This window comes from Numida meleagris, chromosome 7 (genome assembly GCF_002078875.1).
Source record: "Numida meleagris isolate 19003 breed g44 Domestic line chromosome 7, NumMel1.0, whole genome shotgun sequence".
In the NCBI taxonomy this organism is placed as follows: Eukaryota; Metazoa; Chordata; class Aves; order Galliformes; family Numididae; genus Numida; species Numida meleagris.
In genome coordinates, this window is record NC_034415.1 from 11,158,247 (window position 1) to 11,182,093 (window position 23,847).

The window sequence follows — 23,847 nt, forward strand, 5'->3', positions numbered from 1 at the left end:
ATGTTCAATGTCTTACAAATTTTGTTCAGGACTCAGTATCTTCCCATCTTACATTGCTATCACTATTTTACTGCACTGAGGTTATCCAGATTAAGCCACGTTTATGTCTGGGTAACTCCAAACAAAATCTTGCTCAGCTTCTCAGATGTCTGCCCACTAAGGCTATGACCTTTATAGATCACCAGGGCTGTAGTTGTGTCATATTAAAATATTTCTAAAATACTGGAGGATAATTCAACATTACAAATACAAGAAAATATATATAGACTACATATAAATTGAAATGCTCACGTTAATTTTCACGAACAGAGACTTCCCTGAACGAGCTCAAGGGTTTATGTGCTTTGTGGTCGGGATGAAGAGAATTGCTGCCTGTATTTACAGTTCAACTTGGCACTGAAGTAGCAAATAAACTCTGCCTGGGGCTGCTTTCCAAGCAAATGAAACTTCTATCTCTACTTCAAGCTTTAGCAAAACAATGAATATCACATCTAGTATTTATAAATTTCATGTGTCTTGTACTAGATAGCAAGGCAGAGAAGGAACATTTTGGCACTTAGCTCAAACAAAATCCCAGGACAGAGGAATAATTATGCATATGTGATCTTTTAAGGTGGAGAGGTGTTCAGATCTTGTGCTCTTCTGCTTACCCTCTTAACTCAACAGTCTTCAGAAGAAGAAACTTAACTCAGATACAGTTCTCCTGGGAACTCTGCTTTGGCATGTCTCATTTTCTTCCATCCTCAGAGAAACAACTTTTAACGGTTATAATCTGCCTTGAAATCTGGTTTTGTACTTTGAGGCATAAAAATACTAGCTCAATTCTTCTATTTATTCCACAATATGTGATACTAATTTCTCTGACACTATAAAATATATTCAGCACCCCAGTGAAGGTATTGGGATAAAATTTTTGAATATTAACTCATATTTAAAGGTTGGACTCTTCTGTATATAGAAAGAACAGAACTTAGATCCTTGATATTTGACACTGGTAATATACTGCTCAGTGTTTCCAGCCATTCATGGATGAACTCCAGATATTTCCCTGACACATAAATAAATTTATTTTGAATACTCTCATAGTAGCTGGAAGCATTTTTCAGCAAAGGACCTCACTCAGCATGATGTATTTGGTGAACGAGCTTTCCAAATAATTCTTCACAAGCCTATACTGATAATGTACATGTTAGAGTTGTTGCACTCAGCGCAGATGTTTCACCAACAGAAGTATTTCAAACAGAGAAATTGCCTGCTATTAATAGTGCATTATTTAAAAACCTGTTTTATCTACCAGTCCACTGAGAAGCAGCTTATCCATCTGCTGTTACTGGGAGAATGTAGTAAAGCTAAAATAAATGGTATTGTGCTACCAAACAGCAAAATCCCTGTTTTGCAGAAAATCAGTAGAAAGATTTTAGGGAATGCCAACTGTTTACTTTTGGGCATCTGTTCATTTAACAAGCCAAAACCAGGCATTTCAATTGCAGGAGGAGTGGATTCACTTGGAGAGGTAGATTCTCCTAGCAATACTTAATTTTGTACTGTCTGGTCACTTTCACATGACACAGTGGCTGCATGAGCAGCCCTGTTCACACTGCAACTGTACTAGCCCCTGTGAAACCACAGGGCCCCGGAAATTAGAGATGGGAAGACTACCTAGGTCTGTTGCTTTTTCAGTGCGGGACAGTTTCTTTGTTCCTTGTCCAGGTTATTTGGAAGAACAATAAAATTTCTAAAATCTCACATTTTTCTCAAGAATGCTCTATTGCTTTAATCTGTCATTATCACTTTTCTATTTCTGCAAGAATTAGTATCTTGATTCCTGCTCCAGACCACAGTAGCAATAGAGGTTCAGCATGTTATGGGTACAGAACTCTGATGCTTTTATTACAAACATCATTTTTCAGGATTCCAGCCCCACTAGTACTACCATTTCATTATTGCTGGAAGTCACATGGGAAAATCACTAAGTCACAGATGATGAGAGGTAGTCAGAAGTACAGCCATACTGTGGGCATTACTAGATACCTAGTCATGGCAAAACACACTCAAGAACCTATATAAAAAGCTAGTCAGATAATTGGGGTGGTATCTGTGCTGTCACAACAGCATAGGCAGTTCAAATCTCCAGCATTTATTGTTCAAGCAAGTTGTTTAATTGTCACTTCTTCCACTAATGTTAAGCTTGTTCTGACCAGCCCTTTTTTATAATGCTGTCACTCATGTCAGCTGGTAACCTCTGCACCTTGTTCACAATGATGAAATGTTTCAGCTAGAAAAAACTTCCCTCATAGAACAGTTCCTGTGAGCACATAGTTGTGTACTTTCAGCTTTCTTTTGCTGGAGAGCTTACTTCATAGTTTCACAGACAACTTGCAAGGCTTCGTTAGAGAAGACAACCAAATAAAACTCTAGGTACACCATTACTTAGGAACTTATCAATAAATACAAATATGGTGAATGCAGTATTTCAAGGACATCCCAGCAGCGCCATAAAGACATGAAATACTATCTTCCTCTAACATGCTACTCTTTTGGCATTTTGGCTGTTCTTATATTACATGTTTTGCCTGATCTTTACCTGCACACTTTAACAAGCATCTGGAATCAGATCACATCCTAACATGTCTGGTCCTGCAAGTGCATCAGAAAAAGAAAATTTCTACCTACCCTTAAATCACTATATACAGGGCTTTTGCTGATTTAAGTAGCAAAGAGAAAAGACAACTGTGTTCAGAAATCAATTTTCCTATGGTGCGCAGATGAAGAACAATTAGGAAGAGAAAGGACTGGAATAAAAGAAAAGACAATGAGAAGCGCCTTTGTGGAGTGTTGGCCTTACTCCTTCTGTCATGTGCATTAGGAAGAACAGCGCTAAGTACAGAACAAATAGAACATGTGTCCATTTATTTGCAGCCTGAATAAATACGAAGCAGAAAGGGACTCAGCAGCCTCACTCTGTTTCCCCAGTGCTTCTGTATTAACACACTTGATTTCCATTCATCTTTCAGAGGACTTCTCCTTCCACTATCTATAAATGGAGAGAACTGCACCTCTTTCATCATCATCTGTTTAATGTAATCAGAAATTACCACTGAATCTCATGCATAGATATACAAAGAACAAAAGACATTGGCTCAGTTCCCCTCTTTTGTGCAGAGTGTACAACTTCTGTTGTCTTTTTTTTCCTTTTTTTCTTTTGTTATGGTATTGCCAGTTCCTGAATGAAAGAGCTTACCTATATATAAAAAGATCTGGATGGAAATATAATACCTACAGTTTTGTAATTTGTCATTTCTAAAAACCCAAAACACCATGCTTAGCCTTTTTAAATTGAAATCTTCAGTTATACCCCAACCACAAAAACATGCCTACACTATCATGTGGATCCCAGCAATTACAGTTTGTTTCTATGATCTTAGCTGTATAAAATCTCCAAACAGTTATTTTGAACAAAGTGTATTTCTAGATTATTAAACCTTTTAAGATGACTTCCTATGAATTATTTCAAATAGACAGGTTACTATTTCAGAGAAGTTTAAAAAGTAGCTATTTAAATAACTTGCTTGTTTTGAAGGCTTCGTTTTGAAGAATGCATTAGTAGGTGACAGTCTTAACTAAATGCATATGTATAAGTAAGGCCTGGCCAGCCTGTAGCTATTTGTTTAGGTCATGCCCGTGGAGCTATGTTCTTACAAATCTGTTCTAGTGATGAATTATCCTTAGTGCTATGAAGTATATCAGGCTCTGCTTTCTCTGCATTCAGCTTTTATACGTTGGTACTTCTCATGCTTCTGCTAGTTAAGATTAGAAAACACCATTATTAGATTTTTCTTCTGTATTTTCATGGTATATGTTATACTTCCTTACTGTTCTTTACACAGCACTGAGTTGCCACTGTAGTCTGAATCATCAAATGGATATTTTTTAATACATCTGTTTATATATAACACATATTCAAATGAAAAAGTGGAATTTTTTTTGTAAAAATTTAAAATGCACTTCAAGTCAGAGCAGGATATAGGGGAAAATGGAAATAAGCCTTAAGAAAGTAGTTCAACAAGATGTTTGGGTACCTACTTAGTGTTATACAATAATGGTTTGAGAAAAAATACATTCTATGAAAAAAGAAAAAGTTTTCTCTCAGTCATGCAACTGTGTTTTGCTAGATCAGGATGCAGGATAAAAATAGAATTTAAATGAAAATTAATATCATTTTAACTGTAAATGAGTGTGGCATGAAAACAAAAGTAGGACATAGCAACAGTGAAGAAAATACCTGTTGTCTCTTCCAACCAAAAATACTTCTGCTAATGTTTATGGCATTAAAGTTTTTGTTTCTTATGAAATGCATATCCACACATTCAACTTTTCTCTGAGGGAATCTATTGCCTTGATGACACATTTGCTTTAAAAGAGACTTCACCTCAGTAAGCAAACAAAATCTGCATTTGATATGCCTAATGCAAGAAATAAGAGAAGATTTCATTCTCTTGGCCTTGGAAATGATCTTCATAGAGGAAAAATACATGTATTTTTTCTTTGATCAGGGCTCTTGTATTATTTTTGCTTACTCAAGCAAGTGTTTGAATAAACATGAAGATCATAGAATCATAGAATGGCTTGGGTTGGAAGGGACCCCAAGGATCATCAAGTTCCAAGCCCCCTGACACAGGCAGGGCCACCAACCTCCAAATCTGCTACTAGAACAGGTTGCCCAGGGCTCCATCCAACTTGGTCTTGAACACCTCCAGGAATGGGGCATCCACAGCCTCTCTGGGCAGCCTGTTCCAGCACCTCACCACCCTCTTTTTGAAGAACTTCCCCTGACATCTAATCTAAATCTTCCCTCCTTGACCTTAAAACCATTCCCCCTTGCCCTGTCACTATCTACCCTTGTAAAAAGTTGATTCCCCTCCTGCTTATAATCCCCTTTTAAATACTGGAAGGCTGCAATGAGGTCTCCTTGTAGCCTTCTCTTCTCCAGGCTGAACGAGTCCAGCTCCCTCAGCCTGTCTTTGTAAGGGAGGTGCTCCAGCCCTCTGATCATCTTGGTCGCCCTCTTCTGGACTCGTTCCAAGAGCTCCACATCCTTCTTGTGCTGGGGGCCCCAGACCTGGACACAGTACTCCAGATGGGGCCTCACAAGAGCCGAGTAGAGGGGGACCACCATTTCCCTCTCCCTGCTGACCAATCCTCTTTTAATGCAGCCTAGAACATGGTTGTCCCTGTGGGCCACCAGCGCACACTGCTGGCTCATGTCCAGCTTCTCGTCCACCAGGACCCCCAAGTCCCTCTCCGCAGGGCTGCTCTCGAGGAGTTCTTCGCCCAGGTTGTATAAATACCTGGGATTGGCCTGGCCCAAGTGCAGCACCTTGCATTTGGCTTTGTTGAACCTCTTTAGGTTCTCGTGGGCCCACTTGTCCAGCCTGTCCAGGTCCCTCTGGATGGCTTCCCTTCCTTCCAATGTATCAACTGCACCGCTCAGCTTGGTGTCATCTGCAAACTTGCTGAGGGTACACTCGATTCCATCATCTATGTCACTGATAAAGACATTGAAGAGCACCAGTCCCAGGACTGAGCCTTGGGGGACACCACTCGTGACCAGCCTCCACCCTGACATAGAACCATTTATCACAACCCTTTGGCTGTGACCACCCAACCAGTTCTTAACCCACTGAATAGTCCATCCTTCAAATCCATACCTCTCCAATTTAGAGAGAAGGATGTGATGAGGGACCCCGTCAAAGGCTTTGGAGAAGTCCAGGTAGATGACATCCATTGCCCTCCTCCCATCCACCGATGCTGTCACTTCATCGTAGAAGGCCACCAGATTGGTCAGGCAAGATCTGCCCTTGATGAAGCCATGCTGGCTGTCTCAGATCACCTCTTTGTCACGTATGTGCCTTGACATGTCTTCTAGAAGGATCTGCTCCATGATCTTCCCAGGCACAGAGGTGAGGCTCACCGGCCTGTAGTTCTCCGGGTCATCCTTTCTCCCTTTCTTAAAAATGAGAGTAATGTTTCCCTTTCTCCAGTCACTGGGGACTTCATCGGACAGCCATGATTTTTCAAATATGATGGAGAGCGGCTCGGCAACCACATCAGCTGTCTCTCTCAGAACCCTAGGATGGATATCATCCGGCCCCATGGACTTCCACACATTCAGTTTCATGAGGAGGTCTCGAACTTGTTCCACTGTTGCAGTGGGACAGAATCCGCTCCTCTCACCCACACCTCCAAGTTCAGGGTCCTGGCAGGCACGGGGAGCCTGACCACCAGTGAAGACCGAGGCAAAGCACTTATTGAGCACCTCAGCTTTTTCCATGTCTGAGGAAGCCACTTCTCCATCCTCATTTATCAGAGGGGAAGACCAGCGAAGACCAAGGCAAAAAAACTCATTTAGTACCTCAGCCTTCTCCAAATCTGTCGTAGCCAGTTCTCCTTTCTCATTTACCAAAGAGGTACGATCTCTTTGGCCTGCCTCTTCTGGCCAATGTACCTATAGAATCCCTTCTTGTTTTTAACATCCCTCGCCAAGTTCAGTTCCATCTGTGCCTTGGCTTCCCTAATCCTCTCTCTGCAAGTCCGGACAGCATCTCTTTGATTAATAAACCTAGGATAAATATCAAATTGTGCTTTTTCATGCACAGTAATATAAGTTCATCTGTTAATCTATATTCTTCTTTTCCTAGAGTTTAACTGTAATCCGCTGTCCACATTTCATTCTAATCATTTTTAACTTTCTTTTATTAGCATAAAACAACTTTGCTGCACTTATTTGTGTTTGACTGTTCCATAATAATTCTTCTTCAAGCTACAGGCCTGAATTTTGAGTGAGTATTGTAAATAAATTCGGTTTGATGTTACATTTAAGCAGTATAAAATTCCATATAAAAATAATTAAGAAGAAATGCAGCAATAGATAATGGAAAAGATTTTGAAATAGCAATGTATTCTATCACATACCAATTCAGTAAAGAAGATTGTTAGAATTTTTATTTATAGGCTTTCAATGTATGGCCTTCTGTTTGAAGTTGATACCCACTAAAATTAAATCTGCATCTCTGTTTTACATGATGGTTTATAGATGATAGAGACAGGGTTCTACCTACTCCTGGGATTTCCCTCCCATTAAAGAGTGGCTACTGGAAAGCGTCATTCCCTGATCACCTGTGAAACTATTCTGATTATAGAATGTGTTCTGGGTCATAATCTTTTCTCTTGGGATGAAAAGAAGGTGTAACAAATGCCTGTACAAAATTGCTATTTTTTTTTCTTTTTATTTTTGTCTACTATTTCAAATTCCAGATGAATTATATATCCTAATCTAGTAAATACAACAGAAATAAAGGAAGACAATTTTTAAATCTCTGTGTGTGACACAGGACTATTAAGGTATTCAACTTCCAGTGTCAGAAAGCTCATCAAATAAACACAGAAATGCATTCTGTTGGCATCTCTGACTCCACAACTTTCTGATTTCTGGGAGCAATCATGTTTAGACAATACGAACTTCAATTATAAATAACTAAAGATAATAAAGTAAAATGCAAATAGGAGACAGCTGTTTAGAAGTCTTGCAGGTTCTGACTCCCTGAGACTTTTCTTCCAGCAACAATTTCCCATTAAAGAGTCTAGAATTTTAAAAGTGCAAGAATGTCAGATTTTTCTGGAATTTCTCTTAACGTTCAGTTGTCAGTCATGTCTGAAACAGAAAAAAATGGAATAGAAGTCTTGTGGTATTGTAGCACAGTAATGACCTACCTTGTCAGTCATGAGTGGTATGATATCACTGTATGATAAAGGAAAATCTCAAATAATTGTATCAGATCTCAAATATACTTTGCCCTTTAAGTGAGAAATGCTTCCACTTCCTCATTAAGCAATGCCAAGAGGAGCTTTTTTAGATGCTGGTGTGGTTAAAACTTTTTTAATGTAGTAGCAGTTCTGTCCTTCCTGTCATGAGGATATACAGATTTCATTTTGTTGCTGTACTTAAAGCAGTGGGGAGGTTCTCTCTCATGGAGGCAGAATTAAGTCTTTAGGAGGAAACAGATCCTTATTTGTGCCTTTAAAAAAAATCTAAAAATATTACACAATAAAAAATTGTAGATAAATTCTTCTTAGCCTTTAAAGCTTTGTCTACATTTCCTTCATCCTCTCAGACATATATTTAATCAATAGTCCTCTTTGCTATGTACTGGTAAATGCCTGCATAACTTATAAGCCACAGGCATTCAGGATAGAGTGAAGGAATAAGCAGTACCTGATTATAACAGAATATATCAAGTGTTTATGAAAGGAATTATGAAGGTTTTAATGCAGCACAGTTTATTCAACTGTGAAAATATTAGTTGGAATTTACTGAGGTGGCGCTCAGAACTCTTTTGGCTGCTGACCAGAATAAATGATCCAAGCAGAGGAGCTGACTGCAGATTAGTTACAAACACAAAGCAGTGAGATAAACATGACTCAAGAGGGAGCAGCATGTGGATTGAGAGATTAATCCAGCATTTCCCAAGTTATTTTTCCCTGTGTGCTGTTCTTATGTCTATTCTGCTCTTTTATCAAGCTACGCAAATAATCTGGTTTTATGGTTATATAGGTTTACACTGTATACAGTTATTATTAAGCCTTTTCAGGAATGCTCCTTAGTTTGAGACATGGTGGTAATTGGCAAGAAAGCAAATCAAAGAAAAACACAAGCAGGGCACAAAGTTTAACAATATCATTTCATCTTTGCACTGAAAACATTATTGTCATGGTTTTGTGATTTTTGGTTATTGGTATTCCACATCATAACATCATGTAGTGGATATACCTGGTTCTCAGAAGAGAAGGACTACTATAGTCCCCACGGTACTTTGCTCCTCTGTTGCCATTTTCCAGCTGGAGGGAAAAGATAAAAGCTCGCAGTATAAAAACTTGCAGATCACGAGACCTCGTCCCTTTTTCCGCTGTCTCTCATCTTGGCAGCACCTCGCTCTCCAGCCGTCTTATCGTCGGTAGTAGAGTAAGGCCTACCTTGATTTTGGGACATTCTCTCTCTCTGTATTGGATTTATCAGCTTAAATTGTAATTATATTGTATTATAGTGTGTTGTTTTGCATTCCGATATTTTATTTAGTAAATTAGTTTGTTTCTCCTCAGATTGTTGCCGCTGTTCTTTGCTCTCAGGGCCATCTCCCTACCCTTTTCCCCTTTCCCCTTTTCCCGGGACGTGGGCCCATGGGTCCCCCGTCCCCTTTGTCACGGAGTCGGGCCTAACGCCCGTAAACCGTTGACAATTATCTTGAGATCTTTTTCAAAAGCTTTTCAAACTCAAAAAGCCAAAACTGTTTGGCCTTTCTTCTCCTTTATGCGACATCTTCATTAATCAAGCTTGCATGACTTTTTCCATACTCTGAACATAATTCTCATGTTTCATTGAATTATGTGTACTTTTGCATCTCAGTCTTTCTGCGTTCATCAGTACCTCAGACTTTCCACTGATCTCTAAGACCTTGTCGATCATTCCATTGCTTTTCTACACTGTCTTCAAAGAACAATTTCAGACAAAGTAAGAATTAGTTTGTTTAGATACCTTAACAGGCTGGGTAGATTCCTGTGTTCTAGGATACTGTATATCGGCTTTTCACCTTGTTTGGATCTGGCTGAACACTTTTGTCATTACAAAACCAGTATTTTACCACAATTTGGTAAGGAACTGAATATTTAAAAATACCTTATCAAAATTATATTCTAAGTCTTAAAGAAAGATGGCATAGCCTAAATCCATATTAAATCCCACTTTCACTCCGTTACTAGCTAATCCACTAACTGTTCACATCCAAATAGAATTATAGAATCATAGAATTGTTCAGGTTGGAAAAGACCTTAAAGTTCATCAAGTCCAATTGCAACCTAACCATACTACTCTAACAACCCACCACTAAATCATGTCCCTGAGCACCACATCCAAATGGTTTTTAAACACATTCAGGGATGGTGACTCAGCCACCTCCCTGGGGAGCCTATTCCAGTGCTTAACAACCCTTTCTGTAAAGAAGTTTTTCCTGATATCTAATCTAAACCTCCCCTGGTCCAGCTTGAGTCCATTTCCCCTTCTCCTGTCACATGTCACCAGTGAGAAGAGACTAACTGCTCTCACTGCAATCACCTTTCAGGTATTTGAAGAGAGCAATAACGTCTCCCCTCAGTCTCGTCTTCCCCAGACTAAACAGCCCCAGTTCCTTTAGTCTCTCCTCATAGGGCATATTCTCCAAGCCCTTCACAAGCCTTGTTGCCCTTCTTTGGACCTGCTCCAGCACCTCCATGTCCTTTCTGTACTGAGGCGCCCAAAACTGAACACAGTAAATACTTGTTAATAAAGTTATGACTTACTAGATCATTATGAGATAATATTCCAGTTAGCTTAATCTCATAATATGTACCAATGCTATACAAAGTTATGATTTTAGCCTGGAGAAAAGCCATATATCCTTGTCTTAACTACAACAGAGTTTTGGGTACAAGTACGTCAAATTCTTCTTCCACACAATTAATTTTCTTTTTTTTTCTTTTTTTTGAAGACTTGTGTTTTACAAAACTGTATGTCTGCTTGGTGTTATTCGGAAACCTCATTTGAAAAGCCCAGGTGTCCTTGAATTCCTGCAAGCTTGTTTGCTAGCACTAAATTTCTTGCCAAATAAAAGTATAGAGTTGTATTTTTGCTTAGTAAAGCACCTTATGCGTTAAATTATTGGTTACTAAATATTCAGCATGAAAAAGAAACTAGCCCTTTACATTTAACAAAGTTAGTTGGTGAAAATTGTAGATTTGAAAGGTGCAGTTCTGTATTTATTCTAAGCTGAATCCACAAAACCACAATTGGTTGTCTAGTCTGCTGCTTCTAGAAAATCAAATAGGTCTAAATTTCCCGAACTGTGCACCATCACCTACAATATATACGCATGCCACCTTCAACAGGATTCAGAAGAGCTAGATGAATAGGTATGTCTGTTGAGCAGATTAGCACTCTTGAGGCTTAATTTATTTCAAAATAACTCTTCTTTTTAAAAATATTGTTCATGGTTGTATAATCAGGAAATGACACGCATTCACTGTATGCTCCTACTGTCAAAATCTTCAGCAGATAGCAAGAAGAGGGAGTCATTCCATTACTTTGGTTGATTTGGTCAAGTCTTTGGAAAAAAACCAAAACATTATTTCTCAGTTTCCCACAGATTTTGGATTTTTGTGTGGTTGTAACAGTTTGTTTTTCATTATCTAATTAAATGTCCATGGGAAGCTATTTAAACAGGTTCAGAAGTAACAGAAATCAAACAATATATAATTTAGAAGAAACACTGGCATCTGCTAGTAGCTGTTTTCTTAGCTTAAAAAGTTCAGAAAAATAACAGCAGCATAGACAACAGTTCTATGAAAAATTACTGAATGTTTATTTGAATAAAGAATTATTCTGAATGGCACAAAACAGAAGCAAATCATGTCTTACAGAGTTGGATCCTTGTTTTCTGTTGGACACCATGAAAAACCTTTCTCTATATCTACTTTATAATCAACTTTCAATATGAAAACTGGATGAACAATAACTTTTTATCCCTGAAAGGATTATTTATGATAACAAAATCATTTTACTCCGAAGTAAAATGTTTCAGTACCTTTTTGCAGTGCAGAATTTGATTACATCACTAGAAATACTGTAGGCCAGTGTGTATTTTTAAATAAATTAAAAAAAAATGACATTGCCAAAGTGATTAAATGCACATTAAAGGCCTGAACTGAAAGTGTGTCATTCAACAGTTATTTATTCTTATATATTTTTTTATTCTCCTACAGTTAACCTGTACTACATCTAACAGATAAATACTTCAGTCTGACATACTATTTTGTTATGTATTTATATTCAGATTTACATTGTTAATTGTTCAAATTTATTTCCTAAAGTATGTAATTTTAACTAACAAACTCCTTTATCATCAATTGAGTGTATTCCATTCAGATTCTATCACAATGCTTGATGCTATTTGCATTTTCTTTTTAATTATCTTTTGAGATGTAGTATATTAGCAACAACATTCAAAACCTGGAGTGAGATCTTGCAAATCTTATGTATATTACAAGAACTACAGGCCTCCAGGGAGTCCTGCTTAAGAATAATTATAATGCAATGTATTGAAAGAGCAGTTATATAATTTGAGTGTTTTGAAATAACACTTTAATTAAGAAAAGAAATAATAAGGTCTGATCTGGGTCAAGTAGATTTTAAAAAGCTGAATTTTCTTATGAGCTTCCTCATCTGAGAAAAAAAAAATCCCTTAAAAAATGAACATCCTTTTAAAAGTCTGGTTTGTAGAAACTGTATTGTCAATTGAAAATATAATGTGACATGAAATTTCCAACCATTTCTAGTTTAAACATTGTTTAAAATGCTGCCTGTGCCAATTAGACATGCATCAGTCCTTCAGTACAAAGGCTTTTTACCATGTGATGTTCTAATGCAAAAGGCATGGCATTCATGAAAAGAGTACTGGCTTTGCCAGAGTGAATATTTAGTTATTCTTTAAGTTGTCATTTGTGGGTTTATGAAAGAACGAATGTTAAAATAGAGAGAAAGGCGTTCTCCTGCAAGGAGAGAGAGAGAGACAGATGATTACAATACAAAACACAACATAATCATATATTTACTTCAGAAAAACAGCCACAGAGATATATAACAGAAATCTATACATCCATTTTGAGAGTTACAGCAGATGTTCACCTATTTGAAGTGAAGGCCAAAGCTTTCCCTGCCCTCTTAAAGCCTTGCCCAAGGAGAAGGTGGGGGAGGAATGAAAGCAGACACTTTTCCTATATATGGGAAAACTTCTTAAAGCTACTTCACTTGAGGTTTTGGGGTTAGAAAATGACCTAAAAGAGATGAAAATGTTCATGAGAAGCAGGTAATTGCTCTGTAACTTATTTCATCAATTGTACTACAAAAACTTTGAAAATTGCCTAGGTGCAGTAAAAGCTACTCCTGTTTTCTTTTTAAATATCACTGTCAAAGCCAAAAAAAGGTGGAGGGGAGGAGGAGGAGGAATGTCTCTCTCTTTTACTACCTAATGATTTACTCAGGACATTCCAACCAGATTCTTCTTCAACCTGACAGAATTCAAACGTATATTCTCATATGAGAGGTGTGGACATTGGTGCCCACTGCTGTGACCAGGTATGCCTTTTTCATTAAGCCATACGGAAGAGGAAGCACAGAAGAGTTCATGGTCTGACAACATGTTCTCTGTAAAGCAGGAAAGAGGGTGAATGCACTCAGGAAGTGTTTTCCCCTCTCTTCCTATGTGAGTACTGCTATCATTACACTAATCTGCTAAAAGGAATTGGGCACCTTTGCAAGGTACATGTGCATGAAAGACCCAGCCCTGGACTGTACATCCCAAATAGCTCCGGGCATCTCTCTGCATCAGCTCCTGCAGGGAGTACAGTAGAAGTTCCTGAACAGTTCAAAGCCTGTATATTGTATAGTGTATTGTATAGATATAGCTAGGGATTCTAAATCAATACCTCTTGCTACAGTACTGAGAGGGAAACATTTCACATGTTTGCTCAGTAGTGGAAGGACGAAAGCAAAGGGGAAAAGGGATAAATATTTCTTTCTGAATTATCATTAACTAGGAATTATACATTTATTTCCATGTTTCAAGATTTGTTGATTTCTGTTCTGAACAGATATAGATTATGGATTAGTCCGAAGGAAAAAAAAAACACAATATAAGACTGGATTTATTCTCCCCTTTATCATACTCCATAGTTATCACAACAATTTCAAGCACACCTATAGCAGATTTCAGCTACGTGGCAGCTTCAGGTGAAAAATTTCTGCCTAACTCTGCAGAAAATAAATCCTGTCAGCTTTTAAGTGTCTAATTATTCCAAAGGTTAAAAGAGCCTATCAGTGTTTCATTTCCTTCCCCATTGTCACTGAGGTGATCCTGTCCTTGCAAGAAGGAAATCCTACTGAAAGTAGTGATAGAATTTCAGAAATTAAGTAAAATTTAGCATATATTAACAGCGGCCAAACTGAGACTGGTTCAGACAGGTAAATGCATGTTGTATGTGCACAACGAAAAACATTTATCAGTGACTTGTTTAATTCAGTTCAGGCAACCTGCAGAAGTCTGTGCTGCTGAAGGGCTACCTTCAAGGAGCTCACAGATCTTCCCTCAGTCATATGACTGCTGTCTTTTGTAAGAGAACCTTCACTTTTAAAGTTTGCTTGTGTGAGTAAAAGTGAAAAAAAAATCATTTTACTTATCCATTTGTTTTTTAGGACCAGACATCATGTAAATTCATGAACAAGAAGGACCCAACAGGGTTTATCACTTTGCAAACACAGAACAAAATGTTGATCCTATGTTAACAGTCATAGCTCTCTGTCACAAACAAATTAAGTAGACTTGCATATGAGTAAAAACACACATGAAATTGCAAAGGAAACAAAAGAAAAGCATAGCATATGGCCAATCATGATTTAAGCATGAGTATAAACTGGAGGAATTTTTGCTGTTTCTCAATAGCCAAACAACAATTCATGCACTTGCATAGTTCCTTAATTCTGACTTGGTAACTCATCCATGGCATGCAAGCAATATGTAGCAACTAAGAGAATGTTTATTCTTCCCTGTCCCTACCATTCTCACACTAGCGCTGAAGCAGATACAGTGAATCAGGTCACTCTGATCTCTGTTCATACCAAAGGTTAGCTGTACAGACAAATAAACAAAACAGTCAACTGTCTTAGTAAAAAACTCCTCTAATTTGCAGATACAAAGCACTCCAAAAAAATAAATTCCTGCTAAAATTTATAAAGTGTGGAAAATTCAGTAATTTTAGAGGTTTGAGTGGGTTGAGAATACACAATGAGGGCAAAGGCTGTCAAAGGCTTGCCTTGTATTACTATAGCAATATTCACTCAATATTGCTATATTCACTTGTGTTCTTTTAAACACATTTTATGTCTAGATTATAATTCTCAACTAAGCCAATGACAAATATAAATTTCACATTCTAGTTTCATTTGAAATGAAAGCCTATGCTCCCTAGAAGTTAAAGAGAGTTTATATAATGGGAAGGATTTCATCTTAGCTGTTAATTAACAAAGGCTTCTTTATTGAGCTACTATTATTCTTCATTCTGTTCACTGATAACTTTTCTAAAGGTAATGAGATCCATTCAGTCACTGTTCTTGGTTTTGCAAAACATACTGCATCCAAGTAAAAGTAAAGGTAAATTTAAACAGCTGTATTTTCCCACTTAACCAGGGTAAATTATTTTGTACTAGTCAGACACAGGAAAAAAAACATATGAAAGTTATGACAGTCAGCCAGCATGAAGTAAGTCAAACTAACATTGTTAAAAAGTAAAATTCTTTAATGCAATACTGCTCAATTCTGTAGGCTTTCAAACTTCTGTCTGAACTATTCACATTAGCTAACTGAGCCATACAATATTATGACTTTCCTTAATTAGGGACACATAATGATACTTATTTATCTTGTTCAATTCATTAACCTGTGAGATTACGCTAATTATGAAACAACAGAATTTCACCATTTAATGAGTGACATCAAACAATAAAAGCATTTAATGATTCATTCTGCTTGAATTCTTCTAATTCAAAAAGTATAAATAAATACCGAATCTCAGTGCTGTTATTTAGTTATATCCTAAAATATCACTTGGGCTCTCTGAAATCACGCTATTATCTTAGACTAAATGATCTCTCCTGCTTGACTAGTACAGATTCAGGATGCATACTAACCTGACTTTATAACAAATACTGATTATTTACCAAACTCAGCTTACTGTGTCTTCATCTACACTGTAAATGGAATGGGAAAAGCTAGAAACTCCAAGAAAACAATTTGCTACAGCAAAACACACAAAAAACAACAAAAACCAAGAAATTTTGAACTCCACCCTTCACCTCTAAGATACTTTTCTTCTTTCTTATCTCTGTGCTGTAAAAACTCCTTCAAACATTTTATCATAGCTCAGTCTGACAAATTTTACAGTTACTGTTAAAGAGTGTGATGACGTGCATGAAATGTTTCATATTGATAAATATAATGTTTTTTTAAAATTAGAAAAATGAGGACTAGTGTGGGATGATTTCTGCCAAGAGAGAACCTGACTCCCTGGAGTAAGTTTTCACAAGAAGAATAGTGGCCAGCTCAGACTCAGGCAATAGATGAAACTACGTAACATCTCAGAAGAGGTAGATTTAAAAACCTTTCCATCACTTCATTTATGAAACATTAATTCTGAGAATTAAATGTCAGACAAGTAAAACATGTCAAATCAGAAGAGAATCTTCTCTCAAAAGTCTGATCTGGGCAAAGCATAACAGCCAAGTGTGCAGTGTTGGGACAAAGCAGAAATAATGAAGTGTTACAGTCCAATAAGGAACGTAGGTTAAGAATTTAAACAGGCAAAATAGCAAGATGGGAATGTCTGATGCAAAACTATTTGTCTGCCAGAAAAGGAGCAGTCAGAAGGGAAAGGCACCTGCAGTAGTCATGTCAGAAGAGGCTAGCCAGGCCTCCAGTCAGGATGGTGGCCAATAGTTCATGACTATTTTGAAATCTGATTTCAGTTTAAATGTCAGTAAAACCAAGCTAACAAATCCTGTTCACTGAACTGCACAGTGAATCTTAAAAAAAAAAAAATAAATCTGAAGCAATCTTGAAGGAAAAAAACAGCAATGAACAAAACTGTGGAACTGTGGATATTCCACAGTAGAAATTTATTGTCTATAGTTACAAAAATAAAAAAAAAAATAAATTCCATCAACATACCTTCTATAAAATTATAGAAGGGTTACTTATACCCTGAAAAAGGTACTGACCTGAAACTATTTTTATACCTATGACAATAATTATGCACATTTTTTATAGAATAGCTAAAAGAAATAAAAACTGTATATAATAACATCTATAAACATAGCAACATGAGGGACGTTAACATATTTTTCTTTGGATCATTTAATCAGCTACATTCTTTCCTTTCTTCCTGTTAGAAATATAATACTGAACTGGATGGACTCCTGATGCAGAACTGAAAGCAAAGGAAGTCGGAAGGAAATTAAGATCCCAAAGGTAAATGGGTGCAATATGGACACACAAAACACAAGAGATATTTAAATCTACCATCTTACTTTATAGTCAAGTAAAGAAAATTCAGTTATTTTCTCTGCTTTTATTTCCTTTCCCCATGCTGTAAGATTTAATTTTTTCTGAGAAGCACCAAAATGATGCATTTGAAGAATTATTTAAGGAAGTTTCAGTACAAGTCAAATTGGGTTAGGACAAATCCTTCCTAGCCCAGGCAAGTTATGGGCATTGTTTTCTTAAGTTGGCTTCCTGCATATCTATCTTACAAATGAACAGAGCAGAGTCATACAGACATATGAGAGATCAATTACTGTACTGACAGTGGCAGTTTCATAACAAACAAATATCCATCTGTTGACAACAGTCTAAGGGGTAGGTATTATTACAGAAGTAACTCAGAAACATCAGAGTGTGAGCCTGTTCTGTTCAGTTTCCAGATCTTCCAAATAGCTCAGCACGCAGAAATTGTCTGCTTTAACATTGTTTCCAGATGTATTCTTGGCCAGCTTTCTTCTCTTTGGACTGATATGAATGACCTGAACCTTGGGAACATTATACTCTGGGATAAAAATGTTATTCTCTGCTAATAAAGAAAAAAAGGTTGCAAAGCAAAGATATTTGTTGACTTAACACCTACGCTGCTTTTCATCCCAGAATGAAAAGCAGCAGGAATTTTGACAGCTCCGCTCCCTGTCAAATTTCTATGCATCAACATGCTCCAAAATATTGAACAAGTTTAATAAGCTGGCTTCTGATTCTGTCTTACAGCATTCCACTGAATCACGGATAAACACATTGTTATCATACTCCATATTCTTGGAGAAAAAGTGGACTTAAGTACTTAATCTTTGTGGTGGGGCTGGAAGGCTGTACTGATATTATTAGCATGTGCTATGACTCTAGTATGATACCAGCGTGTGTGCTACATGCTGATCTGTGGGCAATACAACCAATGTGCAACAGATCTGCCCAGTTTGCTGTTGGCCAATACCCCAAACTCTTTAGCACGACAGTGGCAGAGGCTGGAAACAAGTTGCAAGAGCCAGGGCAAAAGAATGTAGCCAGCTCCCAACATCTGTCATTCCCAGGGGCCCCCAGTTGCCTCCTGGCCACACTGCCAACTTCCCACAGCCAGACACGCAACATGACAGGAAGGGTCTGGTGGCTTCCCAGGAAAAAGCATTGCTATAAGTGTTTCTTGGGTTGTAGTAATTATTCCAAGGATCCACAAAGACTCCACAAGCAGTATTTCAAGCAATATTTTTTTTTACTATTAAAATTTCAAGCAGCTGGATTCCATCTTCCAATGAACCACTAAACTAAGAAATCTGTTGTTATTTCATAGGAAGACATTTATTTGCACCAAATGGACAAAACAGTACAAGAGATTCTCTGCTGAGCTCATGTCACATACCAGGTATATATCTTACATCTGATAAAAAAAATATTCCATCACTGTACAAGAAAACATGTCAATAATGAGACCAGTGCAATACCAACTGCTAATAGGTTTTATGCCACTCAGTCCAGTCAAATAAAATAGTGAAATCTAGGCAGCACAACATTGCTCTATAAGTAGTGCCCCAAGCCTAACTGGTGCAGAATTTATTAGAGAGCTTATCTGTGCATGCTTTTATTTTTTACTGTCTTGATTTTTTTGAGCAACATATTACAACAACATTCATCAAACTATACTGACTACCCAACTATCTATGGATAAATTTAATTCAAGCCACTTGTTTGTGTGTTAGAGGAATAAGAGAAAGGACTTCAAGTGGAAACTAGGCTGTCTTTTCAGAGTGGGTGTTTATTAGAAAGAAATCAGGGCCAGTGTGGACTAGAATGAGCAATCTGCAATCAGCTCATAGAGACAGTTTCACTCTCTTTTCTTCTATAAGAATTGTTCTTACAGAATGAGTTTCTTCTTTTGTCTTATGCTGGCATCTGTTCCTCACCAAGAACTATTCATTTGAGCACACGTAAAGTCACGCCAGAAGAACTTCTTTTCTAAGAAGCGGCAACACTAGTGAAGCATCTCCTCCCTTCCTCAAGCACATCCCAACACCGCATCAGCTCTCCCAGGAACTTCCAGTCTGGTTGGCACACTGGTTAGCAAAGAGACTCTATTATTAAAAGAATTTCAACACACTTTCCAGAGCATGCGCTTCTGCAGAGGCCTGTCTCTGTTATCCTGTGACTGGGATATTAAATCATTTATAATCAGACTTCACACTACCAACATTCCTAGAAGCGCCCAGATTCTCTGGGGATATGTGCAAAATATGCATCATCACAGTACCGCTGGCTAGTCAAGCATCCACACCTGTGCCTGCTAGGCACAGCTACAGGCACATAGCGCATTTCCTTTAAGGCTTTCCTCATGGCTTTCCTCTAGGCAGAGAAATGTGACCTTCCTGTCTTGTCCTAGTGAAACAATAGCATGGCCAGATCTGACAGCTGGGAAAGGTTCCTTTTTCTGTGATACAGATACAGCCTGCAGTACTGAGTGTCACCTTTGAAAGTTTTATGCTTCCCATGCAGAGGTAGCTGTATATGCATGAGTAGCTGCCAGACATTTGAAAACCTGTCCAGTTATCCTCTACTTCTAAATATACTGAATACATATACTCATAACACTCTAGCAGTAAGAAATAAAACTGTTTCAATCTCTGACCTCCAAGACTGCAGTTTCTAGCTTCCCATACACGTGTCTAAATATGTATGTTACTTAAGCATCTAAACTGAACTCTCCTCAGTATTCACAAGTACCATATTACGATCACTCGATATTTCACTAAAATTTAAGATATAATACACAAGTTTTTTGACAATTAACTTCAAAAGGTATTACTGTAAATCCATCTAATTTGGTTATTTGAACAATTATCCTGTATAGCACTGGTTTTCATTTATTTAAACAAAAGCATTGTTCTTTCCAGTAGAAGGTTATAATGAGTTCAAATATATTTCACACACACCTAAATGCACCTCCTGTCCACTACTGATGCTTTGTTTTCTCTAAGGGAGAACATTATTATTTGAACAGTTATTTTCTAAGCAGTATTACTCTTTAGCTCACTAGGAAAGTACACAGAATTTGCTTTCTAAGCACTTAGAAAAAATATATATCATTTTAATGAAAGAAGGCATCATTATTCAACTTTTTATTACAAATACAGACTGTGTTGTGTTGCCCAGGTAGAATTTGAGAATAGCCTTCCTGCTTAACTCTGATTTCTGCACCTCATTTTTTTCCTTCCTGTGAAGGTGAAGCCGAAAAAAGCATGAGATCTCCTGCCAGCGGGAATCTCTGTTCCCATCAAGAAAGAGATCATAGACTACAGCTGTGGATGCATATACTTCTCTTTCAGAAATATTTCCTAGGTATTCCTTTTTTGTTGTTTGCTGTTTTTTGTTGTTGTTGTTTGTTTAAACATCGGGAACAATGTATTTAAAAATCAAGAAAGAGACAGTTGAATCACCATAAGTAGTTTTACTTACTAGCAACTACAGCCTTTGTCTCATTTTCTTGATGTATGCTAGAACCATCCTTCACAACCACCAAACACTAGACCACAAATTCAAAGTGAGTTGCCTAAGTAAACAGAATTGATCAACTCCTTGACAGTGGTATCAGTGGAGCTTGTGTCTGGAAAACTGTATTTCAGGGCCCAAAGGGTTTAAATCATATTTATTTTAGATTCCTGTTGTAGATTTGGAAGTTTGTGCTGTGAGGTCTCTCCCTCATTTTTTTTTCTTCCTCCAAGAACCGGATAGCGGGTCAGGAAAAAACTGAAAATATGTACTAATTATGCAGTCTGTTGAAAGACACCCTTTCAACTTTCTACTATAAACAAGACAACAAACAGAGCCATTGGCATTATTCACTACCAGAAAGGAAATTATAATGTCTGTGATTAATACACATAAACTGTTTTTCTAAAGTTAAATTTTAGTAGCGTAAAAGTTACAGCAATATATAATGAGAGAGTAATTCTATCACATTCCTTTTTTGAGATGTTATTTCACGGCTTTGTAAGAATGCTTACAAACAATCCTAAAAAGAAAATGCAAGCATTTACATATGTTAAGACATTTACTAACAAGGACCTGATAACAATATCCTTCTGCTAGTTTTGGGAAACTAGCAATCTTAAACTCAAGCTACAAATTTCAATGACTGCTGGCATTTCATCAAAGCGAAGTCTTTGCTTGCAAGCATAACTGTTTTGGTTCTGTCTATTGGATTATCAGAAGAAATGAACTCTGGTTCCTCTAAACAAAAGCTATTTGAAAGAAAAATGAGCATTTTCAAATTGAAAACCTTCAAAGAAAAATGCAACACATACAGCATATTTTTTCATCTTTTATTTGAATGTCTGAGTTTTAATGACCTAAGTAAGCCTGATATTTGAAGTTGAGTTTTACTGATAAAAATTCCTTCTAGTCAGTTTGCAATACCAGAAAAAGTAGCTAGAATCTCAACATAAATGTTTCTACTATCTTCATTCAGCTCTTATCTGAAGCAAAGGGAAAAATCTTCATTGATTTTATTACATTCTGAACGCAAGCCAGCAGATAAGACTCTAAAATAACAGATTCATAGTAAAAAGTCAAAACAAAATCCTACGGATGATTCACATTCTCACAACCATACTCCTAAATATGGAGAGGTTTCTTGATTCCTCTGTGTATTCCTATCTTTCTACGGACTAAAAAAGTGGAATCCAGTAAAGATGAAAAGGATCCTTTTGTAATTTATACACTAACTTGACTTTCTGCCAGCTTCATGGACTAATACACTCACTGGTAAAGCAAAAGAAAAAAAAGAGTTAAGTCCTCTTAAGTTTTTTGTTACTAACTTAATTCTGTAGGGATTCTCCTGTGTTCTCACAAGAGGGCCATATATGAAGGGACTAAATAGCCTTCCTTCATTCCTGGAATTCTTAGATCTTCAGGTACGTTCTAAACAGAAAAAAATTAAGAATAATTAAGTTCATATATGCTTTGTCCTCCTAAAATGTATAACTTACTGCTTCTCTCAGTGAGGTGCTCCACGTTCTTAGATGTACTTAAAATGTCTAACTTAGTGTGACAAAACTATGGAAAAAGATTTTTTTTAATAGATTTTGAAATTTTTTTTTCTTTCTTTCAGTGATTTATTTGAAGCAGTTGAAAGATAAAGCAGTGGTTTTGCAGTAATGAAAATCCCAGTTCTTGTAGCACTTGTGCCTTGGCTCAATAGTTGCTGATTTGCTCCAAAATATATTACATAATAAAATGGAATTTCCAGACAGAAGCCAGTATTTTATAGCTCGATATATATCAGAGGGAACCTCTTCTACACTTTGGCTGCTAATTATATGCTCTTGGTTCTTGACAGAAATGCCTTCTGGGTTACATTTATTTTTTGTTCCCGTGAAGCCATTTAGAGAAGACTCCACAACATACTTCCAGCTGCCAATGCAAAATCTATCTTTCAGTTGAGCAAAGTGAGAATTTCTAATGAGCAAGTAAATTCAAACTACAGAAGTGTGTTTTTTTACACTTTTCTCCAAAGCTGAGAATCTGTGGATTAAAAGGTAATTTATGAGGAAGGCATACATCAAAAATAGCAGAAGCAGCATGTTTAGCAGCCAGATCAACTTTTTGAGAGCTAATGGTGGAGTTGGTAGGATTCACCATTTCTGAGGAACTCTGGAAAGGAGTAGTGGTATTCAGACTTAAATATTGGATCCATATGAAATTCAAGATTATAAACTAATCAGCTACGAAGAGTTGGTGGAACTTAAACTGCTTATTGAATGCATCAAGAAATTCATGGGAGAAAGTGGTGGGGTAATCTGATTTTATTTAAAATGAAAAAAGCAATGAAGTTTTCAGCAGTTGTATTGATTATAGAAATTAACACTGCTTTCAAGATCTGTCTCAGTGGACAACTTCATAAATATGTGGCAGTGACTGAGAAAACTGGAATGTCAGCACAAACCATTACATGATGATCTAACAGATTCTATGACATATGTAAGTAAAAATAAGGTAGCCTGAACATAGTCCAGTGAAATCGCAGATGTTCCAAACTGAGGAAGACTGATTCATAAACCTGGGTAACCAGACTACTATTAGGATAGAAAATGGAAATAAATCCACTACAAATGTTCCAGTTCAGTGTATAGTAACAGTTATCAAAAAATGCAATCTATCATATAAACCTAGAATACTATATAAAATAAAGTTGAATTATCTATATTACCAGTCTTTAAAGCCACTTTTCCATAGTAACATGCTATTACAAGGAGTTTGAAGAAATCTAAGCAGTAGGTTTAGTTAGAAAAGAAATGCCTCAGACATCAATGTTAACAAAAAGAAAAGGAAATTATTTTTCAATCTCATCAAAGTTGAAAATTTCCCAAAGAAATCATGACCTTTTGATTAAAAACTGTATACAAATATGACTCAGCTTTTCTCAAAAATAGCATAATGTATTTTTTCAGTGACAATCTTTTTAAAAGTCAAAATATTTTTTTCAACTGTAAGAATAAAAATAAGAGCTTTATCTTTTCTTATCAAAGGAGAGAGAAAAGAAAAACAACAACAAAAAAAGCAAACAAAAAATGCCCAAGAAATATAGAGAAGTTTCTCAACAAATAGATTTTGATTATTCACATAC

General features: G+C 36.9%; 1 protein-coding gene across 14 annotated transcripts in view; it reads left to right on the forward strand.

Annotated features, from left to right (window-relative positions):
- Positions 1-23,847, forward strand: part of COL11A1 (collagen type XI alpha 1 chain) — a 257,188-nt gene that overhangs the window by 57,664 nt on the left and 175,677 nt on the right. For 6 of the 14 annotated variants that reach the window (XM_021404550.1, XM_021404560.1, XM_021404547.1 and 3 more), the window contains 3 exons: positions 17,084-17,162; positions 18,523-18,594; positions 20,445-20,561. The gene's annotated coding sequence lies outside the window, so the exon portion shown is untranslated. Of the gene's footprint in view, positions 1-16,151; positions 16,283-17,083; positions 17,163-18,522; positions 18,595-20,444; positions 20,562-23,847 lie in introns of all 14 variants that reach the window. The other 8 variants (XM_021404548.1, XM_021404549.1, XM_021404555.1 and 5 more) reach the window with 5 other exon arrangements.